Below are 18,581 nucleotides of genomic sequence, written 5' to 3'. Positions count from 1 at the left end.
ATGCCGTAACAAACCTGAGTGTGCGCGAGCCCCCGAGACTGGGGAAACCAGATCAAGACTTCATTCATTCCTCCCCCGAGGGGGGCAGGAAGGAGGGAGGGGGCGGGAGGCAGAAAAGGGGCTCCAGAGGCCTCCCCGGCCCCCCTAACCTCAGTCCTTCCCCCTCCCACACAGACACCCCCACCCGCAAGATACAGAGCACATGAGGTCACTCCCCAGCGCACGTAAACTGACACAGACGCCAGCACGGGCGTCCAGGCACACAACCCCACACCACAGGACACACACTCTGGTCACACGGCAAAGCCCCGAGACGGGGACAGCGCCACAGCGGGAGCCTGGGCGCAGGAAGGGCCAGCCCGCCCTGAGCCTCAGCTCCGGCCTCGGAACGCGGGCCCAGCAGGTGGCCGGAGCCAACTGTGCAGCCGTCAGAGTGGGAGAAGGTGGGGACAGTCTTAAGAGGGGCCTGGCTCAGAGGAAGCCCTGAGAACAGAGGGTCGCAACACTGGGGACCCACGGTCGAGACCCTAAGAAGTTAAGGACCCAGAAGTCACTCCACAAACAGTATAAAGAGCCATACATTCCAAAGACGCAAGGGCTCCAGAGAGACCCGGAGACGCATACAAGGATCCTGGGGGAAGCCGTCACCTACAAATACACACACACATACACACACAATCCCAGACTCTCTGTGATGGCTGGACTCACCTAGGAAGGCAGACCCCAAGACCCCACCCACCTAGGAGCCCTCCTGATACAGAGGGAGACCACGGGATCCACACACAGTGGGATCCTACCACAGACCCAGGCATACACACCATACCAAGTCCGTGGTCACCCAGTGACCCCTCGGAACCACCTCCACGCAAACCAGACCCCAAGAACACGCTCCCAGAGACGCTCCGGGGGTGTGTGTGTGGAGGGGGAACCTGTGCTGAGACCTGCGCTAAGTCCCAGCAGACAGACACCTGCCGTCTCCGAGGCGGAAACACACACGGCGACCCCGCCCCCGGCCCCGAGAAAGGTGTGGCCCCTCGCCAGCATGTGCTCAGCTGACTGCCCTCCCCCTCCTCCCCGAGGCCGGGGCCAGCTCACCTCCACCATCCTTGGCCCTCCCTCGGGCCTGGGCTGCCCGCAGTGGGGCAGGCCAGCAGACAGGGGGCTCCCCGCTGAAACCGAGCAGGGAGCCGGGATCAAGGGGTTCCCCTGGCCCACCGAGGAGAGCCGGCTGGGCTCTGCGCCCCAGCCGCCCTGGCAGCGGCTGGCAACTCGGCCCTGCCCTGGCAGGAGTTGAGCTTGGCTGTGGCTCTAACCCCGGGGACGGGTAGGGCGGAGGGCGGGGCGGAGGGAGGCGGGGCTGAGCCTGGAAAGCCTGGGACACGTGGCCCACAACTGTCCCCGTGGAGGGAGGGGACCCAACCACTGCCCTTGCTCCGGCAGGGGCAGGGTCGGTCTCCCACCACACAGGCACGCCCCCGTCTCACGTCCTGGCCAGGCGAGGTGCCAGGGGAGCAGGGGCTACACAGCCCAGGGCTGCGCGTCTGAGAGGGGCTGCCGGGCCAGTTAGGTGTGAAACACTGGCCAGGGCTGTGGGGCGGGACAGGGTGATGGGGCATGAGCGGCCTCTCTGATGAGAAGGGTGGCGGGAGATCTGGGGCTTGCTGTGTCCCCTGACACCCAGGCTGCGATTCCAGCAAGAGCTCCAGAGGGCACAGTGCCCGGGGTGCTCCTGCTCCGCCCTTGCCCATCAGGAGGAACTTGACTTGCAGGCTCCCCAGGGGAGATCACGGTGAAACCCCGGCTGCCACTGCCATGTCTAGGTGTGAGGGGGGCTGGAAGACGGGGACCATGGCAATGGGGAGAGAGAAAGTGGAGAGGGCCGGGACTTCTGTGTGCCATGCTGGCTGGCTGGCCGGGATGTAATTAACCCTTCTGAAAATAAGTAGCCTGACTTTCTGGAGAACTTCCTCTGGGCCGGGGCGTGCTCTTAGCACGCATGAAGTCCTTTTAGCTAACCACTGCCTTAAGTGGGCGGGTACTTTATCAGGCCATCTTGTCACGTGGACCAGGAGGCCTGACTGGCCTGGAAACCCCATCTACCCCTTCGGTCCACCACCTGCTCACTAAGCCAGGGGCTTCCAGCTGAGCCTGGGGCCACCGCAGGGCAGGTCTCGGGGCCCCCTCCCCAGGTCCCAGGCTACCCCCTCCCCCGGCACAGTGGAGCACCTGTCAGGCAGCCACCCAGACAGGAGCCAAATGGGGCAGGTCCCCAAACCGGACCGGCTGGTTTGGGCTCTGGTGAGGGAGGCGGTCAGGACTGGGTAGGTCTGACCAGCCAGGGAAACTAGGTCCCACGGGAAGGGACAGGGGAGGCGGGGGGAAGGAGGGGAGCACCCCTCCTCCAAAAGGAAGTCTCACTGGAGACAAGGGGTCCTCCTGGGGACAGGCCTCAGGGGCAAGGAGAGGTCCGTTCAAGAACCTCTCACAGGGACTTCCCTGGTGGTCCAGTGGTTAAGACCCCATCCTCCCAATGCAGGGGGGCACTGGTTCGATTCCTGGTTAGGGAACTAGAGACTGCGTATCGAAACTAAAAGCCTGCGTGCTACAACTAAATACCCGGCACAGCCAAAGGGAGAAAAAAGAAAAAGAATCTCTCACACCAGAACAGATCTGCATAATAAAAGCTTTAAAACATACGCCAAAAGATAGACTAAACTAACAAACCCGCATAAGATCCATCACTCAGATTCTCAACTGTCAAGTTCTGCCATAGTTAGGCTTCATCTCTCCCCTCCCCTTCTCTCCCTTCTCTCAGTCTCTGTCTCTTTATAATACGGAACATAGTTCAAAAGTCAGTAGCACGGAAGGGTAAACATTGACAGGTTGGCGCTCTCCTGCTTTGCCCCAGCTCAGCCGTGGAGTCACCTCTACTAGAGATTCTGTTGTTTTCTGAGAGCCTATGCATACCTGTGTGTGTGTGTATGTGCACACATGCACATGCACACATAGGTGCTTTTGAACTTAAAAAAAAAAAAAATCATAAACAGCAGCACACCGCACACACAACTGCACTGTGCTTTCCTCAAGACCGTTCCTTGGCTCTTCTGCGCCGCGGGCACCAGGAGGCATTTGGCAGCGTCCAGTGGAGGTGAAGACATGCTGGGGACCTGGCAAGTGCTCTCCCGGATCCGCCCCTAGGGACACACATGGGGAGGCGCACACGGCCGTCTGAATCGGCGAGAGACTGGAAACAACACGAATGCTCGCCCACCGCAGGCGGATGATGAACCGTGTGATCCACTAGCCCCACACAAGAGCACCCGACGGTGAGAACGAGTGAACCACAGCCATGTGTGGACGGGTATCAAAAATGACATTAAGCAGAAGCAGCAAAACAAAACCCAACACATCCTAGTTCAAAACCAGGTAAAATGAAATATGCTCCTTAGGGATGCACACGGAGGGAGCAAAACCAAAGAGAAAAGGGAGGGAGCGACTGCCTCAAAAGTCAGGGAAGAGGCTGCCTCCAGGGACCGGGGTGGGGGGGGGAGCGGCGGCTGGCACCATCTGTTACTTCAACTGGAGGAAGGGGTTAATGTGGGTCTTCCCCTTAAAGTAATTGGTCATACTGTACATTTCAACTTTATGCGCTTTCCACATGTAGGCTAATTGTGATTTTAAATGAAAAAAAAAATAGATATGTCTAATGATCTTTGCAGGCTTCCCTCTCTGCAAAGCACAGTCCTGCTGCTTCAGCAGCTGCGTGGAAGGGCCACGATGCCTTGAGCCAGTCCCCCGGGGCCAGGTCAGTGGCTTCCAGTCATTTGCTCTTACACATGGTGCAGCGGTGAAAACCACGGGCGGGAGTCACTTCACAGGTGTGCCAGCATGTCTCTGGGCCAAGGGCCTACCAGAAGGACAGCCGGGCAAAGCGCAGCACGGCCAAGCTGCCGCTCTCAGCCCTTCCCTTGGCCTCATGCCCAGGGAGCTGTCACACCCTGCCATCTTCCCCACTCAGACAGGTGAAGTCTGGCCCCTTTTGGCCTTGTTTACATTCGCCTCTTGGTACTTAGTAATTGCTGGCTTCCCAGATGGCTCAGCACCTGGGAACAATCTGCCTGCCAACTCGAGAGACTAGGGTTCGATCCCCGAGTCGGGAAGAACCCCTGGAGAAGGAAACGGCAACCTACTCCAATATTCTTGCCTGGGATATCCCATGGACAGAAGAGTCTGGTAGACTACAGTTCATGGGTCACAAAGAGTCAGACACAATTTAGTGACTGACACGCATGCACCTAGTAATTGCGCATCCTTTTAAATCTGTAAAAGTTACCAGAACTCCTTTTCTGCTAACAGTCTCTTCAAAGCCTTTGCCTCCTACATGCCACATAAGGTAGACAAAAATGGAAAAAAAAAAAAAAAAGGTTGATTTTGGGACTTCCCTGGTAGTCCAGTGGTTAAGACTCCGCACTTCCACTACAGGGGGTTCAATCCCTGGTTGGGGAACTAAATTTCCACATGCCACACAGCGTGGCCAAAAAAAAAAAAAAAAAAAAAAGCCTTTGCCTGTTTTTCTGTGAGGGTCAAGACCTTTGTAAACCTACACCAACTCTTCCCACCTCTCCAGCCTCATCTCTCCACCACCATCCCCAATCACAGGTTCCATCTCGCATTCCTGTATTTCGTCAACAGAAACAGAACACGTGTCCACCATGTGCCGTCCAGGCTGGGGCAGCATGGTCCCTGCCCCCTGGGGCTTACAGTCCAGGACCACCCAGTGAAACGTTAAATTCCAGCTGAGAAGGGCGGCTGGAGGGATGAGAGCAGAGTGGGGTAGGGCAGGAGCCAGGCCACCAGGGGAGCCAAGGCAAGCGCTGAGGATGGCCTGCATCTGGAAGACATAACTCTGGCTGCTGTGTTTGAGGACGGGATGAAGGGGGCCCGAGTGGATGCGGGGACAGGTGACGAAACCGAAGCACTGCTCCGGGCAACTGGTGAAGGCGGCCACGGCCTGGAATGGAAGGAGGGCCCCAGACCAGAGGTGTGTCTGCCCACAACATGCAACTCCTGTCGATGAGTCAGATGTGGGGGCCGAGGGCAAGGCAGGCGCCAAGGGTGACTCTGAAAGTTGGTAGGTCACACTGCCGTCTTTCACACAAGGGTGCATCAGAGCGGCTCCAAAAATATCAGGCCTCAGAACTACTCAATTGTGAAAGAGATGAATAAAGCCCGAAGACTCACTTCCACCGATAGTAAGGCCTGGGGTACAACCACAGTAATCAAGACAGTGGGGAAAAACACAGAGGTCAGTGAATGGAACAGAGAATCCAAAGACCCAAACAAATACACTCAACTGGTTTTTAAAACACTGATTTTTTTTTTTTTTTCATTGTGGTAAAATACACCTTGTCTGTTCTTTAGTTGCTAAGTTGTGTCCAACTTTTTGTGACCCCATGGTCACAAAAGGCAGCACGCCAGGCCTTCCTGTCCTTCACTATTCCCCAGTTTGCTCAAACTCATGTGCATTGAGTGGTGATGCTATCCAACCAGTTCATCCTCTGTCACTCCCCTCTCCTCCTGCCTTCAATCTTTCTCAGTATTAGCATCTTTTCTGATGAGTTGGCTCTTTGAATCAGGTGGCCAAAGTAGTGGAACTTCAACTTCAGCAACAGTCCTTCTAATGAATATTCAGGACTGATTTCCTTTAGGATTCAGTGGTTTGATCTCCCTGCAGTCCAAGGGACTCTCAAGAATCTTCTCCAGCACCACAATTTGAAACCATCAATTCTTCGATGGTCCAACTCTCACATCTATCCATGACTACTGGATAAACCATAGCTTTGACTATATGGACCTTTGTCAGCAAAGTGATGTCTCTGCTTTTTAATACACTGTCTAGGTTTATCATAGCTTTCTTTCCAAGGAGCAAGCATCTTCTAATTTCATGGCTGCAGTCATTATCCGCAGTGATTTTGGAGCCCAAGAAAATAAAATCTATCACTGTTTCCACTTTTCCCCATCTATTTGCCATGAAGTGATGGACCAGATACCATGATTTTGATTTTTTGAATGCTGAGTTTTAAGCCAGCTTTTTCACTCTCCTCTTTCACCCTTATCAAGAGGCTCTTGTGTTCCTCTTCGCTTTCTGCCATTAGAGTGGTATCATCTGCATATCTGAGGCTGTGGATATTTCTCCCAGCAATCTTGATTCCAGCTTGTGATTCATCCAGCCTGGCATTTCGCATGATGTTATACATAAGTTAAATAAGCAGGGTAACAACATACAGCCGTGTCGTACTCCTTTTTCAATTTTGAACCAGTCCATTGTTCCATGTCCAGCTTTAACTTTGGCTTCTTGACCCGCATACAGGTTTCTCAGGAGACAAGTAAGGTGGTCTGGTATTTCCATCTCTTTAAGAATTTTCCAGTTTGTTGTGATCCACACAGTCAAAGGCTTTAGCGTAGTCAATGAGGCAGAAGTAGATGTTTTTCTGCAATTCCCTTGCTTTCTCTATGATCCAAGGGCTTCCCTGGTGGCTTAGACAGTGAAGAATCCACCCACAATGTGGGAGACCTGGGCTCAATCCCTGGGTTGGGAAGATCCCATGGAGGAGGGCATGGCAACCCACTCAAGTATTCTTGCCTGAAGAATCCCCATGGACAGAGGAGCCTGGCAGGCTACAGTCCGCGGGGTCGCAGAGTCAGACACGGCTGAGTGACTGAGCACATACATACTCTATGATCCAATGGATGTTGGCAATTTGATCTCTGGTTCCTCTGCCTTTTCTAAACCCAGCTCGTGCATCTGGAATTTCTCGGTTCACACACTGCTAAAGCCTAACTTGAAGGATTTTGAGCATTACCTTGCTAGCATGTGAAATGAGCACAATTGTATGGTAGTTGAAACATTCTTTGGCACTGCCCCTCTTTGGGATTGAACTGAAAACTGACCTTTTCCAATCCTGTGGCCACTGCTGAGTTTTCCAAATTTGCTGACATATTGAGCTCAGCACTTTAACAGCGTCATCTTTGAGGACTTGAAATAGCTCAGCTGGAATTCCATAACTTCCACTAGCTTTGTTTGTAGTAGTACTTACTATAAGGTCCACCTGACTTCACACTCTAGGATGTCTGGCTCTAGGTAAGTGACTATCATGGTTATCCAGGTCATTAAGATCTTTTTTGTATAGTTCTTCTGTGTATTCTTGCCACCTCTTCTTAATATCTTCTGCTTCTGTTAGGTCCATACTGTTTCTATCCTTTATTGTGCCCATCTTTGCAAGAAATGCTCCCTTGGTATCTCTAATTTTTTTGAAGAGATCTCTAGTTTTTCCCATTGTATTGTTTTGCAAAATTTTTTTGCACTAATCACTAAGAAGGTTTTCTTATCTCTCCTTGCGATTCTCTGGAATTCTGCATTCAGTTGGGTGTATCTTTCCCTTTCTCCTTTGGTTTTAGCTTCTCTTCTTTTTTTCAGCTATTTCTAAGGCCTTCCCAACCACTTTGCCTTCTTGCATTTCTCTTCCTTGGGGATGGTTTTGGTCACTGCCGCCTATACAGTATACATAATGACTTCCCTGGTGGCTCAGACGATAAAGAATCTGCCTGCAATGCAGGAGACCCAGGTTTGATCCCCGGGTCAGGAAGATCCCTGGAGAAGAAAATGGCTACCCACTCCACTATTCTTGCCTGGAGAATACCATGGACAGAGGAGCCTGGCTGGCTACAGTCCTTAGGGTAGCAAAGAGTCAGACATGACAGAGTTACTATTACATATCTATCTATGACTTTAACCAACCTTAATCCTAAAGTATAAACTACAGTGGCATTGAATACATTCACAATGTCGTATAACCACCACCATGACTCATGCTCCAAACCTTTTCATCATCCCCAGCAAAGACTCTGTACCCATGAATGCTAGCTCACCACTCCCACCTTCCCCCCAGCCCCTGGTAACCCCTATTCTACTTTCTTTCTCTGTGAATCTGCCTGTTCTATGTGGAATATATAGGTGGACTCACAATATCTTTCCTATGTGTGGCTTATTTCACTAAGCATAATGTTTCAAGGTCCATTCATTTCGTAGGAGTTAACATACATTTGGAATGTAAACCCCATGTAAAAATGCATGTAAATTTACATGTAAAAATGCATGTAAATCCCATTCCTTTTTATGGCTGAATAATATTCCACTGGATGCATACACCAAATTTTGTTTATCCATTCATCTGCTGGATACCTGGGTTGTTTCCACTTTTAAGCTATTGTGAATAAAGCAACTATGAACATTAAAGTATACAAATATCTGTTCAAGTCTCTGCTTTCAATTCTTTGGATATGTATCTAAGAGTCGAATTGCTGGGTCATATGGTAGCTCTATATTTAACCTTTTGAGAAACGACCAAACTGTTTCCCACAGCAGCTGCACCATTTTGCATCTCCAATAGCAATCCATGAGGGCTCCAATTTCTCTATCTCCTCACCAACATGTTAGTTTTCTTTCTTTCTTTTTTTTTTTTTTAGATAATAGCCATCCTGGTAGGTGTGAAGCTGTATTTCATTGTTGTAACTTATTTTTGACAAAGAACTATAAACAATTCAATGGAGGAAAAACAGCATTTTCAACAAACAGTACTGGAACAATGGGACATCCATATGCTAAAAAAATGAACCTCCATCTGAACTTTGCACTTACACAAACCTTAACAAAGCTTTTAGAAAACAAACCAACACATCTTCAAGATCTAGGGCTAAGCATAGACTTCTTAGACTGGATACCAAAAGCATGACCCATAAAAGGAAAAATTAATAAAGTAGAACTCATCAAAATTAAAAACTTCTGGTGGATTTCCCCGGTGGTCCAGTGGTTAAGAATCCGCCTTCCAGTGAAGGGAACATGGGTTCGATCCCTGGTTGGGGAACTAAGATCCTATACGCTGTGGGGCAACTAAGCCCAACCACCACAACTAGAGGCCACACGTCACAACTACTGAGCCTTGCGCTCTAGAGCCTATGTTTTACAATGAGAAGCCTACAAGTAGAGAAGCCCCTAGTCTAAGGCCACACCACCCTGCATGCACCCGATCTCATCTGGTCTCGGAAGCTAAGCAGGGTCGGGCCTGGTTAGTACTTGGATGGGAGAAACCCCTGTGTCCCATACTAGAGAAAAGCCTGTGTGCTTCAACGAAGACCCGGAGAAGCCAAAATTTAAAAAATAATAACAAAAAAATTTTTTTTTAATTAAGAACTTCTGGTCTGCAAAAGTCCATGTAAAGAATATAAAAAGTAACAGACTGGGGGAAAATATTTGCAAACCACACACCTCATAAAGGACTAATATTTCAAAGACATAAAGGATTCTTAATGCTCAACAGTAAAAAACCCAAACAATGAAATTAGCAAATGGGCAGAAGACATGAGGATGATTCACCAGTGAGGATACACAGATGGCAGATAGGCTCATGAAAGGATGTCTGACAGCATTAGCCATTAGAGAAATGCAAATTAAAGCCACAGAGAATTATCATTACATGCTCATTAGAATAGCTAAAATAAAAAATAGTGATAACACCAAATGCTGGCAAGGATGCAGAGAAATCGATCGCCCATTCACTGCTGGTGGGGATGTCAAGTTGTACAACCATGTTTGGCAGTTTCTTTAAACTCGCATCCACCTACACGCCAGCAGCTGCACTTCTGGGTCTCTGTCCCAGAAAAAATGAAAATTTACATTCACACAAAAACCTGTATGAGATTGTTAACAGCAGCTTCATTTCTAACAGCCAAAAACTGGAAACACCCCAGATGTCCCTCAGTGGGTGAATGGTTCAATAAACTATGGCACATCCACTACTCAGCAAGAAAAAGGAACAAACTATTGACACAGGCAACAACCTGAATGAATCTCCAGAGAATTACGCTGAGTGAAAAAAATGCTAACCCCCAAAGGTTATGTACAGTACGATCTTATTTACATAATACTGTTGAAATGACAGAATTGTAAAAATGGGGAACAAATAGATGAGTGGCTGCCTTGGGTGAGGAACAGAGCAGGGGTGGGATATGGCTATAAAAAGCGCATGGGGGATCCTTGTGATTGAGTGTTCTCCATCCTGACTGTATCTATGACAACATCCTGGTTGTGATCTTGTACTGATTCTAATTTTGCAAAATGTTACTATTGGAGGGAGCTGGCTAAAGGGTACAGGGGCTCTCCCTGTGTTATTTCTCACACCTCCAGATTAAAGCACAATGATCTCAAAATGAAAAGCTTCATGAAAAATACTAATATTGTCGTTCAGTCTCTAAATCATGTCTGACTCTTTGTGACACCATGGACTGCAGCATGCCAGGCTTTCCTGTCCTTCATCATTTCCTGGAGTTTGCTCAAACTCATGTCCATTGAGTCAGTGATGCCATCCAACCATCTTATCCTCTGTCACCTCCTTCTCTTGCCCTCAGTCTTTCCCAGCATTAGGATCTTTTCCAATGAGCTGGCTCTTCACATCAGCTGGCCAAAGTATTGGAGCTTCAGCTTCAGCATTCAATCCTTCCAATGAATATTCAGGGTTGATTTCCTTTAGGACTGACTGATTTGATATCCTTGCTGTCCAAGGGACTCTCAAGAAGTCTTCTTTGCAACACAGTTCGAAAGCATCAATTTTTCGGTGCTCAGCCTTCTTTATGGTCCGACTCTCACATCCATACATGACTACTAATAATTTATTAAAAATGCCAGACCATTTCCCACCTTAGAACATGCTATTCATTTCCCTTTGAACACACAGGCTTCCAAACACGGACTCCTCTTACAGCCCTCAGCTCCGACATCTCCTCCTCCAGGAAGCCTTCCCTGGTTTCCCAGGCTGGAGCCAGGGCTTGTCTCAGTCCTCGGGGCTTCCCCCACCCAAGCCATGACACTGGGGCCTGTGCTTTCCTCAAGGTCACTCTGGGGCTGTCACTGCCTGGTGCCGTGTCTATTTCTATCACTAGACGTAAGGGCAGGGTCTTGGTGGGGAGACAGGTCAGAGGAGGAGCGCAATGATTTTCTACAAAGAGCAAGAGTGAGAGGCACTGACAATCACACTGACAGCTAACACTTGTTAAGAGATCTCTATGTGCTAGGTCTGTTTTGAGAGCTTTACACGGAAAAAATAACCTTTGTAACAATCCCATATTACAAATGGGGAAACTGAGGCCGCCAGCGGTGGTGGTGGAGGAGGGATGAGGGAGGAGCTACGAGCCCAAGGTCACCCAGCTAGCAGGTCGCAGAGCTGGGACACAAACCCAAGCCTCCAGATCAGAGCTTTTGATACGATCACTATCCACAAGGTTTCTCCAGGAAAGGCTGGATGAGACCAGCTGAAGGGGGAAGCCAAGGGGCAGGGGGGGCAGGGGAAGAGACTCTGCTTCCTCCTCCCTAGTCCCCAGTCCATTCCCACGTCGGGGGGGGGGGGCCTCACCCTCCTCCACGGAAGGCCCCTTCTGTGAAACTGACACACCCAGAATGGTACCAGAACCCCCTTCCCACCTACCAGGCATCCGGGAAGGCCTCTTCCATGTCAAGGGCCCGTAACTGAATCCCATTTATCAGCCTGGGAAGCCGGCAGTGCCCTCCATGGAGAGGAGTGCCCACCTTCACTGGACACGTGCCTGTATGTGCCAAGTCTCCGTGACCCCATGAACTGCAGCCCGCCAGGCTTCTCTGCCCATGGGAGTCTCCAGGCAGGAACACTGGAGTGGGTTGCCATGCCCTCCTCCAGGGGATCTTCCCAGCCCAGGGATCAAACCTGCGTCTCGTATGTCTCCTGCAGTGGTGTCAAACTCAGGAGTGGGGCGGGGGAGGGAGGAGGGTGGTGAGCCGAGAGGAGCCCCCAAGCGCCCTCCTGCGGCTCCCCCAGGGCAGGGCTGCTTTCATCTGGCTGTGGGGAGGGGCTTCCCTCTGACACGTGCTGCGGAGCATTCCTACTGGCAGGTGACTTCATCGCTAGAGAAGTCTCCAGAGCACAATACTGAGAGCAAGCTGCAGCTGAGCAGGGAACCATTTACATCCAGGTTTCAAACCTGCAGCACGATACGACATGGGATACTGTCCAGGGAAGCAATGAGGAATCACAGAGAGGCCGGGGTACCTGCGGAAAGGGACCCCGGGGACTCTAACTGCGGCAAGTGTGTTTCCTCTCTTAGTTGGGCAACATGCCCAAGGGAGGCCATCAGGTGGCTCTCTATCTCTTGAAGGCAACTAAAATCTTTCATAATTCACAAACAGAGAGGCAACGACTGAAAGGAAGAAAAGAGGGTAGAATTTATTTGATAATGCTGGGAAGAGCACACGAAGGAGGGAGCTTTCAGGGTGCTGGCAGTGCTGGTCTTCTTGATCTGGGCGGTCCTTAGAAGGGCATGTGCTTTGCAATGACTCACTAGACTGAACAGGGAGGTTCTATATAGTTTTCTGTACACGTGTCATATTTTCTACTCCGGTGCAGAAAACACAAGTGGGAGCAATTCTGAGAGCTGGAAGCTTCCTTCATACCTGCTGGTATCCACACACAGTCTCTTTCGCTCTCTCTCTGTCCATCTGTCTCTAACACACACACACACACACACACACACACACACACACTTTCTCTCTCCCCCGCAAGGTTGTAACTGGTCCTGTGATCAGAGCAGGGGCTTTCCTTGGTCCCTCGAAACTCTGGGTCTGTTTCCTGCAAAGGAGACAAAGGCCTGGAGGCAGCCGGACTCAGGTTCGGCCCTAACACCCAGTTCTCGACACGTCCCCAGCACTCTGGTGTCCTGCCTGGATGATACTTCCCATGGAGTCTTTCTGGCGACTGAGACAGATCCATCCATGGTGTCCCTGCCCTGGCCTGCCCCGGGTGCCTCAGTCAGTCACCCAGAGTGGAAGGAGTTAGTTAAGATGTGGTAGAGTCCCCAGAGGAGGAGGGACAGCCCTGGCTGGCTCACCTGTGCCCTGGACTGGAGACACGGGATGCCAGCAAGGCCAGCTGCAAAGTCTAATGTATGCGGGCACCACCATAGTGCAAAACAAGGCAGTGAGCAGGGTGCTGGGAACACCCCCGTGTTGCCGAGGAGGAAACTGAGGCTCAGAGAGGGGAGGGGCCAGCCCAAGGTCACACAGCATGTACGAGCACCAGGACTCCCTGTCTGAAGTCAGAAAGAGAAAAACAAATATTGTACATTAAGATGTATATATGGAGTCTAGAAAGATGGTACTGATGAACCTATTTGCAGGGCAGCAAGGGAGATACAGACACTGAGAACAGACTTGGGGACACAGTGGAGGAAGGAGAGAGGGGGATGAATTGACAGAGTAGCACAGATACAGACATCACCACATGTAAAACAGACAGTGGGGATTTGTTGTATGACACAGGGCGCTCACACCGGTGCTCTGTGACAACCGAGAGTGGTGGGGTGGGGTGGGAGGTTCAAGAGGGAAGGGACGTACGTATATCTACGACTGATTCATGTTGATGTATGGCAGAAACCAGGGCTTCCCTGGTGGCTCAGATGGTCGAGAATCCACCTACAATGCAGGAGACCCCGGTTCCCTGGGTCAGGAAGCTCCCCCTGGAGGAGGGAATTCTTGCCTGGAGAATTCCACAGTCAGAGGAGCCTGGCGGGCTGCAGTCCATTGGGTTGCAAAGAGTCGGACACGACTGAGCGACTAACACACACACAGAAACCAACACAATATTGTAAAGCAATTATTCTTCAATTAAAAATAAATTAAAAAAACAAAAAGAAGCAGGATTCCATGGCAGGTCTGACCCAGGCCAGAGTCCATTCACTTAACCATGTTTACGCTCTCGTTCGGTCACGCACTCAACAATTCTATGCCAGGCATTGTGTTAGGAACTGGGGACACAGTGAAAAAGACAGTCCCTTCTTCCCGGAGATGACATGCTAGTGAGTGAGGGAGATAAGATAACATAAAAGTAAACAAAAAAGTACATGACATGAGGGAGAGGGGACAGAACATGGTGTATGTGTGGGGGACAGGGTGTCTAGGGGGGTGGGTGTCCCTGAGCAGGAGCAGGGGAAGTGAGGGAGCCACGTGGGGAACCTAGGGAAATGCTTTCAGGGTAGACGGAACCACAACTGCAAAGGCCTGAGGACTGAAGCCTGTTTGGCATGTTCCAGAATGCCTGAGGCTGGCCCAGGAGGCCTGTGTGGCAGGAAGGGAGGGAGGGTGTGAGGGGAGAGTGGCGTGGCTGAGGTCAGAGAGAGTCTACACTAAATGCAGAAGAACAGCCGCTTCTGGAGTCCAGGCCTCCTGACCACAGCCCTCCCGGAGGTGCAGTTGCCCTGCCCCAAGCAGGTGGGGGGATGGGAAAGCTTCCCAGGGGGCCCAGCTGGCCAAGGGCAGAGTTGGGGCAGGAGCCCCTAAAGATAAGCATCAGGGGAGGGTGAAGAATGAGGGTGGGGGTGAGGGATAGCTCTCAGCTGGGGGCCTCTGGTCCCAGAAGAGCAGGAGCCCACAGCTACGGTTCGTGAAGAAGGCTCACTGGAAGCCAGGGGCTCACACACAGCCCTTTGCTCCCAGACCCCAGTCGTTCTGAACCTCAGACCTTCGGTTCCCTCCTGCCCCGTTCTGCTGTACTGCGTACCAGCCTTACTAAGAGCGACTTAAGAATTTCCATTTCAATCCACTCACTTGCAAAAAAAAAAAGAAAGAAATTACTTTAAAATAGTCACCCAGACATGAAGGTTGGCCTGATGTTCCTACAGAGCACCATCTATGAAGTGGCGGAACCAGAATCCAATCGCGCCTCTAAACCTAAGGCCCAACATACAGGAAGCACAAGGGACAGATGAACACGTGAAATGACACCATGAGGATGCCTCGGTGAGATCCGGACCATGGGAAACTCCAGAGGACAGAGGATCAGGGTTTTTGACAGATCAATGACCCAATCAGCGGGCACAGGAAAGCGCCTACAGACGACAGCAGACTTCAGGGGCCTGTCGACCAAACGCAGAGCAGACCTTGTCCAGATGCCAAGTCAAACACACACATTGGAAAAAACGATGGCGAGACAGTTGGGGAAATGCGAGGCTATTAAGAAAGTATTGGTTCTTTTTCTCCTGTGACCATGGTATCACGTGTGTGTGTGTGTGTGTGTTTAAAGACTCCTTATCTCTTATATGCAAAAAATCTGAGATATTTATGGTTGCAGTATACGATGTTTAAGAACTGCCTCAAAAAAAAAAAAAAAAAAAGAACTGCCTCCAAAGAATCAGGGAGGTGGGGGTGGGGTACAGACGAAAAAGCCCCGTGGTGACAGATAACTGCTGAAGCTGGGGCGGGGGCCGTGAGGAGGGCGGCAGGCCATTGTTCAGAAGAACGTGTGGCCACTTCCATCATACAGAGGTTTTAAACGTTTTGCAAAAGGGAATATGACCTAGTCAGAACAGTGAAGAATTCATGGGTCGTTCACCCTGTGAACCTTAATTACTAAATCCAAACACATATCCGGCCTCTAATAACTGTAACAGACATCGCGGCAGTAGTAACTATAATGACATGATGATGGCAGACCTGGGCTGAGAGTCGCTCTAGACGGGAACCAGTGCAGAGACACCTGGGGCTCAGGGCCTGGCCCCAGGTCACAGAGGAGGCTGGGGGAGCTGGGTGAGGCCAGCAGGGGAGCTGGATGCCCATTCCTTGCCCGGAGGGGGTGGGGGAGAGGAGTCCAGGGAGCCCTTGGGGAGCAGGGGCGCACGGGGGCTCCTGGACTCTCAGCTCCCCTCACTCCCATCGAATGAATCATAATGGCTCCTGCGCTGCAACAGTCACATCTGAGCACAAACCTTTCCTGAAATTAAACCATCAGCCACTCCATGGGAGCCTGAAATGGTAACTGGCAATGGATGACATCAGATTTGGGGGCTCACAGGATTTGGGGGGTCCACCAGCCTGGGCGCTCCTCCCTGCAAGGTTGTAGGGCCCCCCCCAAGCAGGGGGATGCATGCCCTGCCCCCCACCCCCTCCCCCTCCAGGTGCCATGAGCAGCCAGGGAGGCTGGCGTGCGGGGATACCAGCACCCCTCTCGTCCTGGGTCTGCAGAAACCATCTCCCCTCTGTGGCTTCGGCAGGATCCTGCCTGCAAACAGGGAAGCCAGGCAAGCCTCTGCAGGGGAGTCGGGGGAGCAGAAAGTGAGGGAGAGGAGAGGAGAGACAGGCAGAGACTCGGGGAGAGAAAGACAGGAGGGGGTGGGGACAGTCAGCTGCCCAGACAGGGGCTGGCGGGTCCAGGGATGAAGAGGCCCCGACGCCTCCTCCGGGCCTCAGCTCCCCTGTCAGTAACGTGGGAATAACAGTCACATCTTCTTGTAGTGAGGCTGTGGGGGTGACATGACTTAATCACGCCACGTCAGAAGCCTAGAAAAGTGTCCAAACACTGTGAAAGCTAATACGTGATTTCTACTGTTTCTGTAAGCCAGTGGCTCTCATCTCGGTTCAGAATCACACTACAGTCGCCCAGGGAACTTAAAAAAAAAAACACCAAAAAACACAAAACCCAATGCTCAGGCCCCACAGCCAGAGATTCAGATTCAAGTGGTCTGACCTTTTGCTGTTCAGTCGCTCAGTGCTGTCCGACTCTTTGCGCCCCGTGGACTGCAGCGCGCCAGGCCTCCCTGTCCTTCAGCATCTCGGGGAGCTGGCGCAGACTCACGTCCACTGAGTTGGTGATGCACACCTGTACCAGCTAACCCTAACGACCATGAGGTGAGGGCGGGGGGGAGCCTGGACACAGAGTTCCAGGACTGAGTCCTCAAGGGGGTGGTATAAAGTGAGACAGACTGATGGGGGGCGGGGTAGGGGCGGAAAGGAGGAGGAGGGGGAGGGGCAGGGCACGCCGCCCAGGAGGCCCCTCTCTGCCTGCCCACCCTCCCCCACCTTGCCCACCGGGAGTCTGGGGCCGGCTGAGGAATGCGAGGAATGAAGCCAGGCCTGGCACGGCCATCCCCAGGTCCCCTCCCCCTTCGCAAACTGCCAAGAGCCCATCCTTGGCCAGGTCACTGGCCAGGCTGTCAACCGCCCCCTGCCCCCCCAAGGCCTTGGCAGCCACTCGGTCCTCCTGGCCTGAAGCCCGCTCCCAGCCCTCTCCTCTGGGCGCCCGTCCTGAGCCCCCTTCTCCTCTTGGGTCCCCGGTGACCCCGATGCTGGACCACAGGGCGCAGCCCAGGCGTGGAGCCCTTATCGGTGGTGGGGTGAGTGATGCTGACAGCGGCATGTGGCGGCAGAGTTTATCACCTGCTCTGGACGCAGGAGTGGCCTGAGAAGGCTGCCCAGAGGTGGTGACCTTCAGGCTGAGACCCAAAGGAGAACTGAGGTGAGAGAAGTAAAGACAGACCAGCCAGGCTGAAGCGCAGGAGGCACGCAGAGGGGGTCAGGGCCTAGCCCCCCAGAGGCGGGACTGTGCCCAGCAGTGGGGACCACGGAAGGGTCTAGAGCCGGGAAGGGACGCACTCAGACCTCAACCATAGGCATCGGCTGCCCTGCACCTGGTTCCCTCGCAGGACTGGAGAACCGCGGCCGGCCTCCGGGGGCCCTCAGCTATCCCCATATCCCGCCACCGCCCCGGGGGTAGGGGCCCGGCCCTGGCTCCCTCTAGCCATGCTGTGAGGAGACCCCAGCGAGCTGCTTCCTGCATCCCTGAGCCTGTTTCCTGATAATTAAACTGTAAGCTGATTAGTCAAGGAAAACCTTTAATTAGCCCTTGAAAGCATTCAGGAAAATTACAACCTCCTCTCCGGGCAGGCTGCCCGCCCTCTGCCAGGGCCCAGGGGCGGTGCCTGGGAGGAAGCAGAGCACGGGGGAGCCAGGCTCCTGCCTCTGCTCTGAGGGCCTCACCCAGCCAGGCTGAGCCCCGGGAGCAAGATGCCGGCGGCCACGGGCTCCCCCCTGCCACGTCACCAAGTGCCTGGAATAAACCCAGCAAGAGGTGGGCAAGGCCCAGCTGGAGAAGTGTGACCCTCTGCTGAGAGAAATCAGAGGAGACCTAAATAAATTGAGAGACAGACCACGTTCATGGACTGGGAGACTCAACGTCATGTCTGTTTGTGGGGCATGAGGCTTGTCTCACATCTAAGTGGCGTTACAAAAAGTCAAATAGCCGAGACACTTGGGAAGAAGGATGCGTGCGTGGGAGGGCTTGCTCTCCATGCCATCAAGACTTATTATCAACTATTGAGACTTGCTTGGTGGTCCAGTAGCTAGGACTCCGCTCTCCCAATGCAGGGGGCCCAACTGAAGATCCTGCCTGCTGCTACAGAGACTGAAGATCTCTTGCGCCACAACTAAGACCTGGCGTGCCCATTTAAATGAAAATATTAAGAAAAAAGACAACTATACGAATTAGGATATCGGGGTATTGATGCAGGAATAGACAAACTGTGTACAAGAAAGAAGGAGAGCACCCAGAAACAGAGACATGAATCTATGACCCAGGTGGCAGAGGAGAAGCTACAGCCTGTTGTCATAATGGTATATGGGGATCCAGGTGGAAAATGTGAAACTGGGTGACTACCTCACACCACACACACGC

At 52.1% G+C, this 18,581-nt stretch overlaps 1 protein-coding gene across 5 annotated transcripts in view; it reads right to left on the bottom strand.

Moving 5' to 3' along the window:
- PAK4 (p21 (RAC1) activated kinase 4) overlaps nt 1–18,581 on the bottom strand; it is a 47,710-nt gene that overhangs the window by 18,040 nt on the left and 11,089 nt on the right. For 2 of the 5 annotated variants that reach the window (XM_061139260.1, XM_061139259.1), the window contains exon 1: nt 1,096–1,312. The exons of the other annotated variants lie outside the window; for them this stretch is intronic. The gene's annotated coding sequence lies outside the window, so the exon portion shown is untranslated. Of the gene's footprint in view, nt 1–1,095; nt 1,313–18,581 lie in introns of those variants that run through there. 5 annotated transcript variants of the gene reach the window in all.

This window comes from Dama dama, chromosome 4, assembly GCF_033118175.1.
Source record: "Dama dama isolate Ldn47 chromosome 4, ASM3311817v1, whole genome shotgun sequence".
NCBI classification, from domain to species: Eukaryota; Metazoa; Chordata; class Mammalia; order Artiodactyla; family Cervidae; genus Dama; species Dama dama.
This window is presented reverse-complemented; position numbering and strand designations above follow the sequence as displayed.